This window comes from Gigantopelta aegis, chromosome 1, assembly GCF_016097555.1.
Source record: "Gigantopelta aegis isolate Gae_Host chromosome 1, Gae_host_genome, whole genome shotgun sequence".
In the NCBI taxonomy this organism is placed as follows: domain Eukaryota; kingdom Metazoa; phylum Mollusca; class Gastropoda; order Neomphalida; family Peltospiridae; genus Gigantopelta; species Gigantopelta aegis.
This window is the reverse complement of record NC_054699.1, coordinates 39,033,284-39,053,477: the sequence shown is the minus strand read 5'-3', so window position 1 is coordinate 39,053,477 and position 20,194 is coordinate 39,033,284. Positions and strand designations below refer to the sequence as shown.

Sequence of the window (20,194 nt, the reverse complement as noted above, 5' to 3'; positions counted from 1 at the left end):
CAAAACAGAATTCCATTGTTCGTTCTTTCGTTCATATATTTGGTTCCGTTTTCGTTTATATCCCTTGGCCCGATTCCGTTTTCGCTAGCTTTAATTTGTAGGTTTTTTGAAAAACCGATGCATAGCCAAGGGATTATGCTACCGCAACAGTAATAGGTGCGTTTTTTAAAGAGCTTATTTTTGATTGGTCGATCTATTGCGTTCGGCCGGAACTAGTGGGAAATGAATTTGTGTTGGTCAAAACCCCTTTTTATTTTTCATAAAACTAAATAACAAATTAACGTTATAATATAATTAGCAGGCAGAAAGCATCAATACATGGCAACAGAAAAGTCTCTCTGAAGATGAAAAATAGCAGCTTGCAGGGTTTGATAGGTAACGCATCATTACTGTGTAATAGCTGGGGCCCTTTAAGGGTTGCTCGAATAATCAAATATATAACTGACCATGATCAAAACTTGCCGTTTGAGAGCTAGACTGACTTTTGAATGGTTATGATCGCTCTGCTGCAGTGGCGTAGGAAGGTGCCAAAAAGGGTGAGGGGTGGGGGGGGGGGGCACTTTTATATTTACACACTTTTATACTATTATAAAGCAAAATTAAAGCAAGATATCTGAAAAGGGGGGGGGGGGGGGGCATATGCCCAGTGTGCTGTCAGAGATAATTATAGCCAAACCGTGTAGCCAAAGATTCCCAGTCTATATGACTAATAAAACAATAACCCTATATACAGACTTAAGTTTAAACATCATTACATTGATCATTTCCCAGTTCGCTGATAACAGATATTTTACATTAATCACTTATACACACATTACAGGAAGAAACCCGTTGGCAACAACATATTTAACCAGAACATTATTGAAAGGGGCATCATTGGAATGTATTTTATTTCATGTACCATAAAATGTGGAATACCAGGCTACTTAGCCCGAGTACTCTGACTGTAAGAGAGCTAGACGGACATAACATGCATACGCTCTCATTACAGTCAGAGGCCGGCTCTTGCCCACGACAGGTGTGCGCTACAACAGCTTACTCTGAATGTGCACGTAAAACCCTATGACATGACATGCAGTCAGAGACCAAGCTATGTAAATGTATCTGACGTCCAACATAGGATTGTTCTGGTATTAGAGCGGAAATCTTTGCCAACTTTTTGGTTGTCGGCAATTGCCAAAAAAATACATAGCTTGGTCTCCGACTGTAATGAGAGCGTGTTTATGTCCAAATGTCCGTCTAGCTCTCTTACAGTCAGAGTACTCGGGCTACAGGCCACTGAGAATTAAAACTTTGCGTAAACCATTTATGGGTTCAGCATAAACATTTAGTTTTTACATAACCCATTATGACCATGTTACATTGTAAATGATGTCATAAATTCATTGTGCGGGGAAAAAAAGGGTTCCGCAAAACTATGTACATATGCAAGCAATGCGTGAACAAAACTATCGCTCTTGCAATTTTGCCATGGATGACAAATTCTTAAGTTCAAGCCTTGACATGACCCGTGAATTGTGGCAAAGGTTTTGGAGTCTTATCTTGGCCTAGACATTAATAGTGTTTAACATGGGCACAGGCCGAGTCTAGCAAGACTCGTGACCATTCACAGGACTCGAGTACCCATGCAAAGAAAAACACTCATTTAATTATATTTTTAATGTCATTTTTCCATATGCTTGCCGCTGGTTACATTATAGGGATAAGACACATAGATGGAAAAGAAAAGTTGTATTTTATGTGGAATGCAAAACAATGGCATGATTTGACATTTATGTTCAGCACTGGAATTAAGATGCATAATGCTATTTTACTTTATTTCTTAATCTCAATGCTCATCATCATGTAGTGTAAGTGTCGGGTACTCGGGTCCGGGTCGAGTTTGACCCTCGAGTACTCGAGTCCAATATTTTGGACTCGTGGAGGCCCTAATGGGGAGATGGAAAACCACTACACCGACTCTTCTTTCACTAGGCATTGACAGCTACAGGTAAAAGATAACCACAGTCTTCAACAGAAAAGCTCAGATAGCAGAGGTTTGTACCCACGATGGCAATCTGAACCCTCCATTGGATATAAACTTAATTTAATAAGTTTAAGCATGAATCAGGGTTTTAGCTGGACACACTTAACTTGATCAGGAGATTTGTAGCCAAATTCAGTTTCAGTTAGCGAAATAAAATTAAATAAAATTAATTTACTGTCAAAAACATCTTACAATGGCTGGAAACAGAACTCAAACTGTACCTTTAAAGATTGAAAAATGGATAGATGCAGATGTCGGAGACAAAATCACCCGAAGTGTAATGGAAACAACAGGTATTCCAACTGACAATAAGCTGCCAATTACAAACTCTTCTGATTCATTCATTTCAACTTATTTTCGTGCTTATATCCAATTAAGGTTCAGGCACGCTGTCCTGGGCACACACCTCAGCTATCTGGGCTGTCTGTCCAGGACAGTTCGTTAGTTGTTAGTTGGTTAGTGGTTAGTGAGCAACAAGAGGGTATAGGTAGTACAATACCAAATAACTTCCGGCTGGGTCAAAGTTCGAGGTGCACCGAACTTTTGATAGAGAAGTGAACACCACAAGTCCTGTGATTGGTTATAAATGTGAGTGTGTTGGTTGTAAAAAATAATAGTTTCATCTGGGTAAAATAAATGTGCAATTTTATTTCACCTAGTACCAATGTGTCAAGTAGCCTTGTGCTTGAAACATGTATGGGGTACCTGTAAAAAAAAGTACTCAAATTTTGTGCGAAACTAGGGTAGTCATAGATGCTACCCGTTATCTCAGAAACGAGCAGCTTGACCCCCATTTTTTTCTGATTCACTTTAAGTGTAAGGGGTGGTAGTATTTATATCTGTGGCGTTTATGTCGGTTGATACGTTGCAGGTAGGAGTTTTAGCCGTATATGTTACTATTGTCGTCTATGGGATTTGATTTGGTAGTGTACACCCTATAGCACATATTCAGTGCATAATAAAAAATATTATGATTTTGTCATTTTATTTAATTAAACTATACTGGTTGATTAATTAGCCATCACTCGATCATGCAAGTTCACAATGACCTTGACCGTGACAATAATCTCTGTACATGGCTCTGAATGGAGTTTGAATCAAAGTTAGCACTGAAGAAAAGTTGGTTTTGGCCTATAATTCATACTGTAAAGATTTCAATAATTTCTTTTTACATGGTATTTGACTTGCCATATACAACTGCTCTTAAATATGGTATTATATATAGGCAACCTGAACTAAGATTTTAATAGCAATTTATTTTTTATATTAAAAATAGCATGTGCCAATAGTGGGTTAATGTCTTTAGTTTCCATTAACATTGTTAATTTTTTATGTATGAAATTCTGAAAACTCAAATTTGTAAAGAAGTTGATTTTTATTGTCATTTTGACATATTTATAGGGTGCTAAGTTATATTTTAGACAAATTTGTTGTTTTATGCAAAATTTAAAGTAAATTTGAAGAAAAACTTTACCAAAAACATAATTAAATTTGTTGTCACTATTGTGCCTTCTGTTCTTATTTGTACATAACAATAAGGTTGTTAAACATATACTTAGATCTCCAGATCATTTTTGTTTCTTAATAATCACTTAGTTAGCTCTCATGAAAAGCATTTTGAGTTTATACTAGATTCAGAACCAATTTTTTCAGATTTGATTATCTGCCTTGGATTAAGTTGATAATTTATTTTATTGTTAAAGCTGTATTACCTAATGTTACTAGCTAAATAAAATGCTGGATTACAGATTGTAGGAATACATCTAATGTACATATTGTATTCATCCGGATTAGAAAATAATGCAAGAAAATAGATGTTAGGGTAATTTTGTTATTTAAAAATAGTTTTTTTCGGTAATTAATCAAAAATAAATGTGTTAAAGCTGCATGATTATTCCAGATATCACAACTATTAAAACCTCCAACTACAGTAGGCTATAAATAAAATATAGTCAGGAATATTGGTGGCTGCCATTGGTTTTGATGGTTCATTATGAAAATCAGCATGGCCGATGGATTTGAAATTCCCACACCTAGTAACTTGAAGACACCCACACCCAGCATACAGGATTTCCTCCCAACACTAATGTTCAGGACATTAAGTCATTACTTCATACAGGTACAGTCATGTTTGTGTTTCCTTCCTCAGACAGTGTATTTTTTTAATACTGATATTTCTTTGATGTGCCTGTTAAGGTCTTCATAATCTAGGGGTCAATCAAGTGCATGTGTTTTAATGGAATTCTTTAAAGGGGTAGAGGTACTCTGACTATCTTTGTTGTCTCTACATATATACCTGAGTACACACACCCAACTGAAAGTAAATATCTTCAGGAGTTTTATTTTAAAACATTTTGTTGTTTAATATGACATATTGCATTTGTACAAAACTACATGTAATATATATGGTTTTTGAGGGGTACATTATAATAGGTTGCACTGTAGAAACAACAGTTTCAGTGAGGTTGTCAGTTTATGTCAGAATACACCAGATCCTGGTTGTCATAAAGACACATAGCTGGACACTTTTTGAAAAATGTATGTTATCAGTATAGGTAGTACAATACCAAATAACTTCCGGCTGGGTCAAAGTTCGAGGTGCACCGAACTTTTGATAGAGAAGTGAACACCACAAGTCCTGTGATTGGTTATAAATGTGAGTGTGTTGGTTGTAAAAAATAATAGTTTCATCTGGGTAAAATAAATGTGCAATTTTATTTCATCTACGGTAGTACCAATGTGTCAAGTAGCCTTGTGCTTGAAACATGTATGGGGTACCTGTAAAAAAAAGTACTCAAATTTTGTGCGAAACTAGGGTAGTCACTACCCGTTATCTCAGAAACGAGCAGCTTGACCCCCATTTTTTTCTGATTCACTTTAAGTGTAAGGGGTGGTAGTATTTATATCCGTGGCGTTTATGTCGGTTGATACGTTGCAGGTAGGAGTTTTAGCCGTATATGTTACTATTGTCGTCTATGGGATTTGATTTGGTAGTGTACACCCTGTAGTGGCCTTACACCTACCCATTGAGCCCTTAAGAAAGAGAAAATGGTATTAGATTCATGATGTTTAATTCAGTATTAATAGGAACATGTACAATGTTATTATTTATTTTCTTCTTTCAGTCTGCTGTTCGGGTATTTAAAGTTGGACATTGCACAATATGCTCCGAAAAAAATAGTTTTGGAAAAGGTTTGTTACAAGTTGAAATTTAATTTTGTTTCTTTATATCAAATGTATACATTTGTAGCTTTAGATATATTTGTAGTGAAGAAAAAGAGTTTTTAGTGAAACTGTATTAATTTAATTGTGTATGGCTGATTTACCAGATAATGATACACCAGTCCTGGACTTACGTAGAGATTAAACTGGACATCAAAAATTTAATAGCAATTTGGTGAATTAAAAAACCTATTTAAATGTGTAACCTAAGATTAGGTTGGATAATATAAGTTGTAGAAGCATTACGAGGGGTATATGGCTTTTTATGTACCCTCTGTGTGTTCTTTTACCCCGAGCCGAAGGCCATATACCACGAGAGATGCTTCTACAACGAATTTATCTTGCCGACATGTTAAACCATATAGCCAAATAATCAAAATAACGCCAGACAATAATTGTTAACAATTATTAACGGAGCCGTACCACAAGTTTTTAACTTCAAATGTTTGTAATATGAAATTGTCTGAAACAGATATTAATAAAAAAACAAAAAACTTTATTTATTTATAATCTAATTATTGCTTTAGCATTAACTGGGGTGGCTGGAAACTGGAAATTATAGACGGGGTATAAGAGAATTTGGCTCTGCCCACAGGGGTATAAGGGATTTGTCCAACGGCAAACAACCAATGAGATTAAAGAATTTTACATGAAGGCGAGATAAAAACAGTTGCAGAATCGAATGCATTCCCTGTACATGTAAGTTATGTATGATGCTGAAACCAGCTACCAACATTACTAAACGGAGGGGGTGGGATGTAGCCCAGTGGTAAAGTGATCACATGAAGGGCAATCGGTCTTGGATCGATCCTCATCAGTAGGCCCATTGACTAGTTCTCGTCCCAGCCAGTACACTATAACTGGTATATCAAAGGCCGTGGCATGAGTTATCCTTTCTATGGGATGGTGCATATACACCGTAAAAGATCCCTTGCTACTAATGGAAAAATGTAGCGGATTTCCTCTCTAAAACTATGCCAGAATTACCAAATTCTTTACATCTAGTAATCAATGATTAATAAATCAATATGCTCTAATTGTGTCCTTAAACAAAACAGATTTGATTAAAATAGAGAGATTTATTTGTTTGTTTTTTGTCAGGGTGTGAAGTACTATGAGCAGCTGTTAAAGGAGCATGCTAAAGAGACGGGAGAGGACGATGACATCAAAGGGAAGCAACTCGACCCCGCCGTCTACTGCCATCTCGGACACCTGCACCTGCTGCTGGAAGATTATCCAAAAGGTAACATGCTTCCTACGCGTCCTGCAAATCCTTGCTGCTGGATGACTATCCAAAAGGTAACATGCTTCCTACGCGTCCTGCAAATCCTCACTGCTGGAAGATTATCCAAAAAGTAACATGCTTCCTATGCGTCCTGCAAATCATGGAATTTCCTGGAAATTGGTGATTTTAAAATCCAGGCCTTAATTTCTTGTATGAGGCATCATATAATATATTATGCACACATTAGTATTTAATTTGCATTGCTAAAAAAAAAAAACTGTAAAAAAGAATGTTAGACTCTTTTTTTTTGTTAGGACTGAACACTGGTATGGATTGTTACAAAATTTAAGTTTGTATGATTTGGAATTGCCTCACAACTGGTATATCAAAGTCTGTGGTATATGCTGTTCCCTCTGTGGAGAGTGCATACAAAGATCCCTTGCTACTAATGGAAAGGGTAAAGGGTTTTCTCTGAAGACTAAGTCAGAATTATTAGAAGTTTGACATCCAGTAGCTGATGATTACTATACAAAAGAAAGTTGAAACTTACTGGTTAGCAGCAAGAGGTCTTTTATCGGTATTGGAGCTGATAGTGAGATACAAACCCAGTACCTACCAGTTTTAACCATTACGACTTGCTTAACTACTGTACAGCCATCAAAGCATATTGTATTTCTTAATTATCTCCCTTTGATGGGATTTCTGTCTGGTTTCTCTTGATAATGTTATTAATTCAGGTACCACAGGATTTGTTAATTGAATATTGTATGTATGTATGGGTTGATTTAATTCTAGTAGGCCTATGAATAAACTTGTTCAAATTTTGGCAGTGTTGATTTTAAATTAAATATCTATTTAGAAAGCACTTTGGTACTGATGTAGGCTATTGATTTTAATGGTTTATTCAATATTTCACTCAATAAGACCTTATTGCTTCCATTACATTTCACTCTTTTGAATTTTTTAAAAGGTGTTTAGTTGGGTAGTTAGAAGATAATTAGAAATTTAAATTTCATTGGGTGCCACAGTTTTTTTTCCATCTGTTCTGAACACAAAACAAGGTCTTTTTTTCTTTCTTTTTTTTTTGTGATAAAAGAAAATATTATATTTGTATTTTGAACTATTTGAGTTGTGTTTGTAATTAGTATGAAAGAAATTGAACATTATATATTTGTATTTTGAACTATTTGAGTTGTGTTTGTAAATAGTATGAAAGAAATTGAACATTATATATTTGTATTTTGAACTATTTGAGTTGTGTTTGTAAATAGTATGAAAGAAATTGAACATTATATATTTGTATTTTGAACTATTTGAGTTGTGTTTGTAAATAGTATGAAAGAAACTGAACATTATATATTTGTATTTTGAACTATTTGAGTTGTGTTTGTAATTGGTATTAAAGAAACTGAACATTATATATTTGTATTTTGAACTATTTGAGTTGTGTTTGTAATTAGTATGAATGAAACTGAACATTATATATTTGTATTTTGAACTATTTGAGTTGTGTTTGTAATTAGTATGAAAGAAACTGAACATTATATATTTGTATTTTGAACTATTTGAGTTATAGAAATCCACAATTGATTGTGTTGGAAAATAGTAACTGTAATTGTTCCTCCAGTTTAGATGATGCCGTTGATGTAAATATATTGGGCTTGTGGTTTATTTTCAAGATTACACAAAGAATTTTTTTTATTAAATAGTACCGGTAGTTGCTATTATTTATTTTCTTCTTTCAGTCAGCTGTTCGTGTTTTTAAAGTTGGACATTGCACAAGATGCTCCAAAAAAAGTTTTGGAAAAGGTTTGTTACAAGTTGAAATTTAATTTTGTTTCTATATATCAAATATATACATTTGTAGCTTAAGAATAAGATACATTTTTAGTAAAAAAAAAAAAAATGTTTTTAGTAAAACCATATTCATTTAATTATGTATGGCCGATTTACTAGATAATGATACACCAGGCCTGGACATAAAAAATTTAATAATCAATTTGGCGCCTTAAAAAAAACTATTTACATGGAGCTAAACAATTATTTAAAAAAATAATCTATCTTTACACTTATAAATGAAACATGGTTTTCAAAAGAGCTTGTTGGCATATTTGAAATGCCATGTAATCTCCCAATTCAATTTTAAATATCGTTTGGTAATTTAGCAAATGACAGCTTTAACCCTTTAAACAAATGTTTAAATGTGTAACCTAACATTAGGTTAGATAAAAACAGCTGTAATACATGTATCTCTTTTCAGAATCAAATGCATTCCCTGTGCATGTAAATTATGTATGACACAGCAAACACCTACGAACATTATTACATAGAGAGTGCGGTATGTAGTCCAGTGGTAAAGTGCTCGTCCGAAGCGCGGTCAGTCTGGGGTCGACCCTCATCAGTGGGCCCATTGGGCTATTTGTCATTCCAACCAGTACACTATGACTGGTATATCAAAGGCCGTCGTACATGTATGTGTTAGCCTTTCTGTATGATGGTGCATATATACACTGTAAAAGATCCCATGCTACTAATGGAAAAAAGTAGCTGGTTTCCTCTCTAAAACTGTCAAAATTACCAAACATTTTACATCCAGTAGTCTATGAGTATGATTAATAAATCAATGTGCTCTAATTGTGTTGTTAAACAAAACAGATTTGATTAAAATAGAGATATTTATTTATTTATTTATTTATTTATTTATTTGTTTGTTGTTGATGTCAGGGTGTGAAGTACTGTGACCTGCTGTCAAAGGAGCATGCTAGAGCCGGGAGACGACGATGACATCAAAGGGAAGCAACTGGACCCTGCCATCTCGGACACGTACACTTGCTGCTGGAAGATTATCCAAAAGGTATCATGGTTCCTACGCATCCTGCAAATCCTCAAATGTCCTGGAATTTTGTGATTTTAAAATCCAGACCTGGAATGTCCTGGAAAAAACTTTAAATTTTATTATGTACAAACTGAAAATTTAGGTAACAAATTTTGTTGGTTTATGTTTTTTTGCATCTTTACTTTTGTTGTCATCATAACCTTTCTTAAATTCAGACACCAATTTGTTATAAAAACATCTATTGATTGAACATTTTATAGGCTGGAAAAAAAAGAAAACGTCCTGGAAAATGTCCTTGAATTCTGTCTTTTTTTTAAGTGTAAGAACCCTGGGTAAGCTTGCGAATGAAATAAAAACTAAATTTGATCAGTGCTTTGGTGCATGAAGAGTTCATTTTCAAAATACAATATATACCAGAGCTAGAACTTAACGGTGGCATCGACCCCAGTTGCCATAGTTCAGATATAAATTGCTGTAGGTCACTTTTCTGCAACTGATTTATAAAAAAAATTGGGGAGGGTGGGGGGGGGGGGGGGTAAAGCTCCTCACAGATTACAAACTGTATATACCTGGTGCATATTAATTGTTAGTATTTAACATTTGTGATTTTGAAATCAGGCTACATACAGCAAAATAACCTTTCAGTCATGTTGATTTGCCACAAAAGTCACTTTGAAAAACCCCTGCTGTATGCAGGCTCAAAATTACCGTTGGTTAATGTTTTTTAAATATTATTACCGTAGGTGACAGATTCTTAATTTCGAGCCCTTTATACCATTTTCCAGATTCTAGAGTGAGCAATGAAAGTACACTGATGTTAATACAACTTGGCAATATGACGATAGACTTTCCATCAAAACACGATCTATGCTCATTGAACAGGATCTTAAAACTGTTTTGTGTGATATGTGCTACGTCATGTTACACTTCGGTTTGTTTTCTCAAAATAACGTAATTGGAGATTTTTTCACATTTTGTAAATAAACTCTTCACATGTAAACCTTAATTTCTGGGAGTGGTACTGCGCTCGCTTGATGCGCGGTCAGTCAGGGATCGATCCCCGTCAGTGGGCCCATTGGGTTATTTCTGGTTCCAGCTAGTGCATCACAACTGGTATATCAAAGGCCGTGGTATGTGCTATGCTGTCTGTGGGATGGTGCATATAAAAGATTCCTTGCTGCTGATTGAAGAGAGTAGCCCATGAAGTGGCAACAGCAGGTTTCCTCTCAATATCTATTTTGTCCGACGCCAGATGACCGTAAATAAAATGTATTGAGTTCGTTGTTAAATAAAACATTTCCTCCCTTCCTTCCTTTAATTTTTTGTATGAGGCATCATATATGCACACACTAGTATTTAATTTGCACTGCTAAAAAAAAAAACTGAAAAAAAGCAATTTTAGACTTATGGTTTTTTTTTGAGTGAATGGATGGTTAGAATATAAGTTTGTATGACTTGGAATTGCCTCACAACTGGAATATCAAAGGTCGTGGTATGTGCTGTTCTGTCTGTGGAGAGTGCATACAAAGATCCCGTGCTACTAATGGAAATACATGTATGTAGAGGGTTTTCTCTGAAGACTAAGTCAGAATTATTAGAAGTTTGACATCCAGTAGCCGATGATTACTATACAAAAGAAAGTTGAAACTTACTGGTTAGCAGCAAGAGGTCTTTTATCGGTGTTGGAGCTGATAGTGAGATACGAACCCAGTGCCTACCAGTCTTAACCATAATGACTTGTTTAACTACTGTACTGTCATCAAACTGAAAGGGAGTTTTATTTCTTAATAATCTCCCTTTGATGGGATTTCTGTTTGGTTTCTCTACATAATGTTATTAATTCAGGCACGTTGGGATATGTTAATTTCAAGACTATTGTATGGCTTGGTTTGATTCATAAACTTAATCGGATTTTGGTAATATTTATTTTAAATTAAATATCTTTTTACAAAACACTTTGTTACTGATGTACATGTAGGATATTGATTTTAATGGTTTATTTCTTAACTTTCAGAATTACAATATTTTACTTAATAACGCCTTCCATTATCTCTCAGTGTCATTTGGTTGGGTAATCAAAAGATAATCAGGAATTTAAATCTTATTAATTGGGGTGGGGGGGGGGTTATTATTATTATTTTTTTAGCATAGTAATGTTATTAATGGCTGCTGAAGAGATGGATACTCAGAAATACATTTCAACTCATTTTAATACAATTGTATTTTAAAGCTTAACACTTTAGGGGTTTTGAGGTGAAAAGTTTTGATGTCTGCATGTTTGTACTTAATTATTGATTAGTTTGGTCACGGTGTTTATCGCCTGGACTATGCGGATATATTCCAGAAGGAGCACCTTTTTTCATGCTATGAAATTTACTACACGTTATTAATTTTTGATTTGTAAATTGCACACAAATATAGGTTGCTTTTTTGTTATTTCAAAACATTTTTTCTTTTCATTTTATGTCAAACCAAATTGAAAATATAAAAAAAAAAAACATTTTTATAGAATGATGGGACGGACACCAAATAGCCATAGTTTTAAACATGTGTAGATGTGTAACTAAACCATTGTTTGTATCTTTTTCTCAATCCATTTCTGAGTTAAAGTTACAGTCTCTGGTTACCATATTATAACATCATGTACAAATATGAAATACAAGCACAAATGCACTTTTAAAAAACTTGTGTGTGTTCGCTATGAACGAAGATCATCGCCTGTGCCGTCATAGCTCGGCAAAGCACAAACGACAGCCTGTTGTCAGTTTCAGTTAACACATGCTTTTGCTAATTTCAAATTGTAGGGTTCGTCGAAAAAAATTAAAAGAGAAATCTTGCGCTGTACAAAGAACGTTCGGTTGAGAATACGGTTTTAGAGTCTTTCGTTAAAACCAGTTTGATCTTGACAACGTATTATCGACAGTCGTACCTTCCTATTTCAGAATTGATATTATATAAAGTGTTAGTAGAACTTTCAAAGTTTAGTTTGTATACTAGTAACACATTAATCATGTATATATTTTTAAAATAAAATATACTAAAGTATACAATGAACGTTTTCACTTCTTAATTTTACGTGTTAAAATTGACAAATTAAAATAAATATTCTTTCGTTTGGAAAGGGTAAAGTTGGGGGGGGGAGTGTTTAACGAGAATGAAAGTTAGAGCATATTGATTTAATAATCATCCGACATCATACAACCGTAAATAAAATGTGTTGAGTGCGTCGTTAAATAAAACATATCCTATCTTTCCTTCCATCTGCTGTTGGATATGTAACATTTGGTAATTTTGACATATAATCTTAGAGAGGAATCGGGTGCATGTGCAGGGGGAGGGTATTGGAGGTCGAAACCCTTACTTGCCCAAGCTTAAAAAAAATGTATTTTCTGGGGGACCATGGCCCCATATAAATGTCGCTCAACACAGTCTATAACCCCAACCCCGCTGAAATCCCTGCACATGCGCCTTGAAAACCCGCTACATTTTTTTTTTTCAGCAAGGGATCATTTATATGTACCATCCCACAGACAGGATATCACATACCATGGTCTTTTATATACCCGCCGATGGGGATCGATCCTAGACTGACCACACATTTCCAAAAAACACCTTTTTAGGTCTAAGTAATGAATAAAAATAACAGTCTTGAAAAATGTTACGTAAATCGAACACAGTACCCTCTTCCTCTACCCCTAGAGGGTTACATAATTAGTAACACCCCCTTACATGTAATGCGTATACCAACAGCTGGCCACTGTCAAAATTTCAAGGCAAGTCCCCCACCCACTGACCCCTGGAAAGGCGTTGTACCATATCTGTATGTATATAAATATGTTTTGGAGATACAAGACGACCCCTCAATCAACACAGTTAAATTTGTTCAAAAATTGCGAAATCTCACATGATCTCTTGTGGAATTCCACACTTGTGATAAGCCAATGAAAACCGAGATAGGTAGGAGCCCGTCAAAAGTGTCCCACTTTCGAAATACTGGCTTTGTTTTTAACCTGGATAAGCCAGGGTAGTGAAACCAATGCGGAGTGCGGCGTCATATATGCACCAAACCTAATTGGATTTTCTGTTCTATATGCTTAAATAATAAAAATATTCCGGATACTGCTGCTTTAATGACATCATAAAAAAAATCCTTCAATGTTTTGCTTCAGTAAAGTGCAGAAAATTAAATGAGAGAAACTGGTCATAGCTAGTATGAAATATATTTGTATTTTGAGCTATTCGAGTTGTGTTGTGTGTATTAAAAAACAAAATTTTGACAGTATGATTATGGAATATTGGAAGGGTAACATTGCCTCTTGATTTTGCCATATCAAACTGAAAGATGCATATCTGCTTAGCTACAGGCAAGACCATTGTTTACTATGCCTGTGGTACATATATTTAACGGGAGTAGCCTTCCCTCCATTAGCCCATATGCTTAGGAGTCTGGATAATTCAAATTGCAGGTGGCAAACTATCAATTTTATTAGCTTAAATCCTGTCGCAGAAGCTTTCCTCTTCATGTCAGGTAGTATATAGCACCTACTGTTAATAATATAGTTAGTGCTTGGCTTTATGTTTGTACTGTCACCAATATATAATCAATAGTGGTGAGATACCTAAACACTATTTTACCAATGCATAGCACTGACCCGGCCGTGACCTTGTTGTGATTGGTACAACTTCACATGCCATGTGCTTTCGTGTTCTCAGAACATCGGCACACTAGGCTAGACATTTTTTTGTTGAAGTGTGGATATTTTAATCAGCACTAATTAACATAATAATTAAGCAAATATAGCATGAATGCACTGTGGATAGCCACCACTTTGCATAAAATTAATAGAAACACAAGACAGAGTAATGTAAATAATTGTGTATTATGGAATGGATATATCAGACATTATAAAAATATGGCATATGGTGTCATGAATATTAGACTGCCAGGTCAGAATAAACACAAGCCAATTAATGTTCACAGGCTTCGATACATGATTCATGTCAAATAAGTCACTTTACCAAAATCTTTTGATGTTTCACACTTATGTCACCACAGTTTGTGTGTCAATGTACACCACTTCAGTCTAGAGCCACATGTAACCAATAATCAAAGGCAGCACAGTAGAAATATGGTTCCAAAGAAATGTTCAGGCCATGGTATATATCCAGATTGCATTTTATAATACTTCAGGTAAGTAAATACATACATACATACATACATACATACATAAATTACATACATACATACATAAATAAATAAATACAAAATTATAACATATATATCTGAAAGAATTCACCGAGTTGTTCAGTTTGTTGCTGACAGAGTTATAGTTCAGTTCGGGGTCGAATAAGTTTTTTTAATATGTTATTGTCCGATGAAGCCTATCATACATATTGTATCTTTTTCTTCTTAGAGATGCCCTCCTGGCTTGGAATTGCTGTGTTCGTTGACGACTCGCATGTCTCCTGGCTATCCGCTCGATGCTCTTCAAGTGGCATATGACCAATGTTTCGTCATGTATCCCAGCTCCCACAGCTGTACATCGTTGAATGACCGAACTTGAAAACCCACTGTTCAGCATGTGCACAGCACTGTGTATGTGGCTGGTGAAATTTCTGTGGTACATAACAGTTTTTGGATTTATTCTGCTGTATGCCCTGTTGACGCTCTCACACTTTTGTGTACCCAGTCTTATGTCTATGTATTGTTTAATCAATGCCTCGTCCTCTACCGTAACATTTAACTTTATACTGGTAGGCATGAATGTCATGTTTGATCGTCCCTTTTCACCCCTGAGCACACAAAGGAAAGTTTAATGCATGTTGCTCCACATTTCCCAGTCACACAATCTAGTATACTTGTAGCGGTGTAAGTCAGTTTACTCACTAACTTGTTCATGTTGCTGGCAAGTTGGTTATGTGCCGATGTATATTCACTGTGACAGCGCCGTCTCAAGTTGATAGCAAATCTTTTTTAACCTTGTCTCGTTCCGCTTTTGTGTTTCTAGGGAACATGCTGTCACTAACCTTCACCTTTTCTGTAAACTTTCTTTGCGATTCGGATAAATGACTGGTGTGTCTCAGATTTTTTTATCTTCACTTTAGATATTCTGCTCTGGGATGACTGTAATCCAGACATGGCATGGGAATCGCCATCAGTCGTGAAGAATCCAATCGTGAGTGGAGAGACGTCTGATGAGAAGTCACTGGAACACTGAGCTGCAGAATGTTTTTCATCTCCTATTGTGTCGTCAAGCCGGAGATTTGCTGTACAGGTACCTGTATGATCGGGGCAGAGTATTATTCTATTTTCTCTCGCTGCTTGAAGCTCACGAGCCTTGCAGAGTTTACTTCCTGTATAAACACCTATTATTTGTTTCTTGCCGGTCTCATTTTCCTCCATAGTGTAAGTTGCTTGTGTAGCCGGTTGAAATGGTGTTGAACCGCACCCACTTGAAAGAGGATTGTTGTACGACAGTCTCCTTCTATGGCAATGGGATGGTCAGCTAAAAATCCCCTATTAATGTTCAGTTGTACTGAGTCTGCTCTGCGTGTGGACATGTCAAGTTTATTGAGACTGGTTGTCACTCGTCCCACTTCATTGGCAGTATTCTGCATTCCGCTGGTAGCTGGGGGTGTGACCCCAGCACACAGCATTATTCTCCGGAAACTGGTAACACCGACAGATGTGCTCTGTAGTCCCAACATGTACACCAACATTTGGCGTTGCTGATTTTGGCCCCCTCCTAGTATTCTGTGTTGTCTCTTCATACAGTTTGTATTTTTTACTTGTGAATGAACACTTTTGACATATCAGTCTTGCGCGGATGCACAGGCCCCACTTCTGACACAAGTTTAGATTCCATGTGTACTTGCCAGTGCACCCTGGAGAAGCTAGACTGTGGTCTTCATTAGTCATGTTTAAAAGCATACCACAGTGTATAATTTTGGAATCGTTCATGTCCATTTTTGTTTTCAGGAACTCGCCTGCCTGTGTACCACCTCCAGTTGAGATCCGTGTTGGTCAGAGAAGTCTGATGTCACTAGGAATTCCATCCGCATCCTTGACGATGTATGACTGTCTATCACAATGGTGTACCACAGCGTTGAACTCTTCTTGACTAAGTCTCTTGGTAACTGGTATGTTGTCACCTTCAGGCTTAAGACACTTTGTTTTAGTAACACCTATAGTTCTTTTGAACAGACATTGGTGTCCCTTTTGTAAGGCACCCTTGTTGTGCAGGTTTTCTGTTGGATTTTTCTTTGGCTTCATTGTTAGTACACTGGGTGTGGTATATTCTCTTAGTATACGGAAAAGTGTGAACTTTTGTATCTCTTAGCATGTAGCAGTCTTCAGTGGAATGGAACCTGTGGTGTGTGTTATGTTAATAAATACTCTCATGCAGTAAACTGATGCGTGTTCTGTTTTGAATTTCTTTATGATTGTGGTCAGTTCTCTCAGCCATCAGATACTTTAGGCTTCAGTTCACTCCCAGTTTGAAATTGCCCATGTGTCCTGTTGACAGCTGCCAATGTGCACAGTTCCCTCTCATGCTGTCCCAAAATAACCTTTTGTCTGGCTCAGTTGAATTTGCCAAATCCAATATTTAAATTAAGTTTTTAATTAAATTTCATGCATACAGCTAATCATGCTTTTTTTAAACCTTTGTGTTAAGTAACCCATCAATTCCCCACCCCTAACAATTTTATAATTTGCACCATTTTGTTGCTGTTAATTTCAGCGTCATGTTAAATGCTTCTTGTGATTTCTGCTTGTAAAATACCTAGGCTAAGAATGCTGGCTTCACAGTATATTCCATTTATTAAAAAAATAAAAAATAAAACGTTAATAAAATTAAAATTTACGGTCTTTTTAAAATCCAGCTAGATTATTAAATGTCACCTCACAGTCTTACAAATATATATCTAACAAATATGATTATTTTAAAGTAATTCAGTGTACGTTTAACTGCAATTTGTATAAATACTGCATGTTAATTTCCAGCGATCTGCATGCGTGCTCTCGACCATAGTTGCAAAATTAACAAAGACAAAGTAAATAAACAAAACTGCAGTTAAGTATGCATTGATGCAAACAACTATTGTTTTTCTACAAATTTACATCAAGATTTACTTCTGTGTAATCGTATTGTTTAATGTCCGCAACGATGTCTCATTTCACGTGTATGTCAGCTGACTGAAGAGTGACATATATTTGCGTGGAGTGCTCTCCTCAGTTCAGCCAACGAACGTTCTTCCTAATGTTTGCCAACTATTTGATTGGTGTCCTTCGTGTCCATTTGGTTTAACGTGAAGCACACAAAACAGTGTAGCGAACATTTTGTTTTTGCTCGGTCTGGCTGAACTCAGCCCTTGGGATAGCCTACATGTCTTTCGGCCCTGAACTGGAATGTGTATTCAAATTGACATGCATTGTCGTTTTTTTTTTAAATTACTTTGGTTCAAAGACTTTACAAAGTTAAAATAACAAGTTACAGATCTTCCATACATTGAATCACCATCACATTGCTGTCATACATACATGTCGAATGCATGCCGTTAAAATTAATAACCGTGATTATTAAAATAAGCAAACATCATAAGGCCTACGCTGTATTGTGGATAACACCATTTTCGTTACCAGTCGCAAGGTCGCTATTACGCTAATTGAATATTTGGTATTATTATTATGTTTAAGGTGTTGGGTAGATATGTAACCGTTTGTTCACATCAGAAGATAGAAAATGGCTTAGCCAAAATTTTAGCCACCTGCAAATATTATTAGCCATTTTTTGTAAAAATAACTTTTTAAGTAGCCAATGGCTAATTTGACTACCGAGCGTGAGCCCTGGATGTTTTCAATGTGTGTGTGTGTGTGTGTTTTGGGAAGTGGATGTTAGCATAGAAATTATTGATTGCCAACTTAACTGTACTTTTAAAAAGTGCTTCACCCATCGTTTATTCAGTTAAATGGTACAGTTGATTCTGTCAATGGGCATCTTCTTTGATCGGCCTTGAAGTTTGATTGCTCGGCACGGGAATCCCATTACGCGTAAGCGCCTTCCTGGCAGATTAGCGGTCCCAGTAGAAGTGGTAAAATTAGCAAACACCAATTGTGAACAGATGACTTGTCCATTGTTAGGTACATTGTATTTAGGAAGTGTTTTACCCGTCATAGTCATTAGGTGTGCTTCATATACTGGTCAGACCTGTCAACCCTCCCGGATTCCGCGAGAGTCTCCCGGTATTTGATCAAATCTCCTTCTCTACTGTGCGGGAGACAGTTTCTCCTGTTAAATGACATTTTTGTAAGCATAAAAAAAAAATCGATCCTCTTTTGTCAAAATAACATAAGGGAAGTAACTCTATCTTTTGAATTCATCTATAATATTTCAATTTCATCTTTTCAGAATGCTCGCTTTGATTCGAGGATTGGATCCCAAATCTCTTGAATACAACAAAGGCACCACAAATTGGCTCATTTTCCTTCAGAATTAATGAATGTTGAAATGTTGCTTTACTTTTCCACCATGTTTAGATGTGGGTCATTCTAAACAAAATGTAATATTTTCGTAATGGTAAAACAACAAAATGATAATTTTCTTTGACAAACTATTTTGTTACCTCTGTAAAATTAATTATACAAGGACATCCTGAATTTTTTTTTACATCTTATTAAGCATTAGTATTCTAATTATACTTAGACCACATACTTTTCTGCTAAGTTGTAGTGAAATATCAGGGGATGGCATTATGTAACCAGTATCTTTTGATTTTCAATAAAAACTTTCAGTTTTTATAAAAATTTATTGAAAATAGCTTTTCTGGCACGAGTCCTTTCATAGATGTGTTTTTTCTGACATCTGGAGAAAATCAATGCATAGAAAGACATTTAGAGAGCTCCAATGATTGATTTTCTTAAGGCAAGTATCAAAAAACATCTACAAAAGGACGTGTGAAAAAACCATCTACAAAAGGACGAGTTGAAAAAACCATCTACAAAAGGACGAGTTAAAAAACCCATCTACAAAAGGACGAGTGAAAAAACATCTACAAAAGGACGAGTGCCATACATATTTCGAGTTCAGTCAGTGTTATTATGTTAGTATAATTATATAATTCACTACTTTTCATGTTTGTACCCTGATGTCACTCTGACATGTAACTTGTTTGATTTGTTGAATAGTGTACCTAACATTAGAATGACATCACATCTAAAGCGTCCTTGGTTTTAGATAAAATTTGAAATATTTAGCACTGATATATTATAAGATGCTTTGCAGTGCTTATATTAAAGCAAAAGTAGGAATGACACATTGTATTCATTATTGAAAATACAAAGTATATAGTGTCTTAAACGGACATTCCTGAGTCTGCTACACTAAGATGTTTCCGACTAATAAAATATTTCTATGATTAAATTTACATATTAAATATATGTTCTTGTTTAGAATATCAGTGTCTGTATATTTAATGTGTTTCTGGTCATCTTAATATTTATAAGAAGCCCAGATTGGATTTTGTCTTCAAATAATTTCGTATGTACGAAAAAAAAATTATTTTACGAAGTAAAATTTAATTTAACCTAGTACAAATATTGGAATGATCAAAAACACGTCGAGGCATGGGATTTTTAATCCAGATACCGACTCCAAACCCTGAGTGAGTGCTCCGCAAGGCTCAATTGATAGGTGTAAACCACTTGCACCGACCAGTGATTCATAACTGGTTCAACAAAGGCCATGGTTTGTGCTATCCTGCCTGTGGGAAGTGCAAATAAAAGATCCGTTGCTGCTAATCGGAAGAGTAGCCCATGTAGTGGCGACAGCGGGTTTCCTCTCAAATCTGTGTGGTCCTTAACCATATGTCTGACGCCATATAACCG

General features: G+C 35.6%; 1 long non-coding RNA gene across 3 annotated transcripts; it reads left to right on the top strand.

The window, feature by feature from the left end:
• The first annotated feature begins 211 nt into the window (after window positions 1-211).
• LOC121374850 lies at window positions 212-19,768 on the top strand. Of its 3 annotated transcripts, XR_005958247.1 has the most exons (9): window positions 212-375; window positions 5,152-5,218; window positions 6,350-6,491; window positions 8,219-8,282; window positions 9,198-9,327; window positions 14,724-14,930; window positions 15,415-15,584; window positions 16,289-16,449; window positions 18,720-19,768. It is a non-coding gene; the product is annotated as an uncharacterized LOC121374850 (long non-coding RNA). The 3 variants fall into 3 exon arrangements; XR_005958245.1 differs by lacking the exon at window positions 18,720-19,768 and having other exon boundaries at window positions 16,289-16,719; XR_005958248.1 differs by lacking the exons at window positions 5,152-5,218; window positions 18,720-19,768 and having other exon boundaries at window positions 16,289-16,719.
• The last annotated feature ends 426 nt before the right edge of the window (window positions 19,769-20,194 follow it).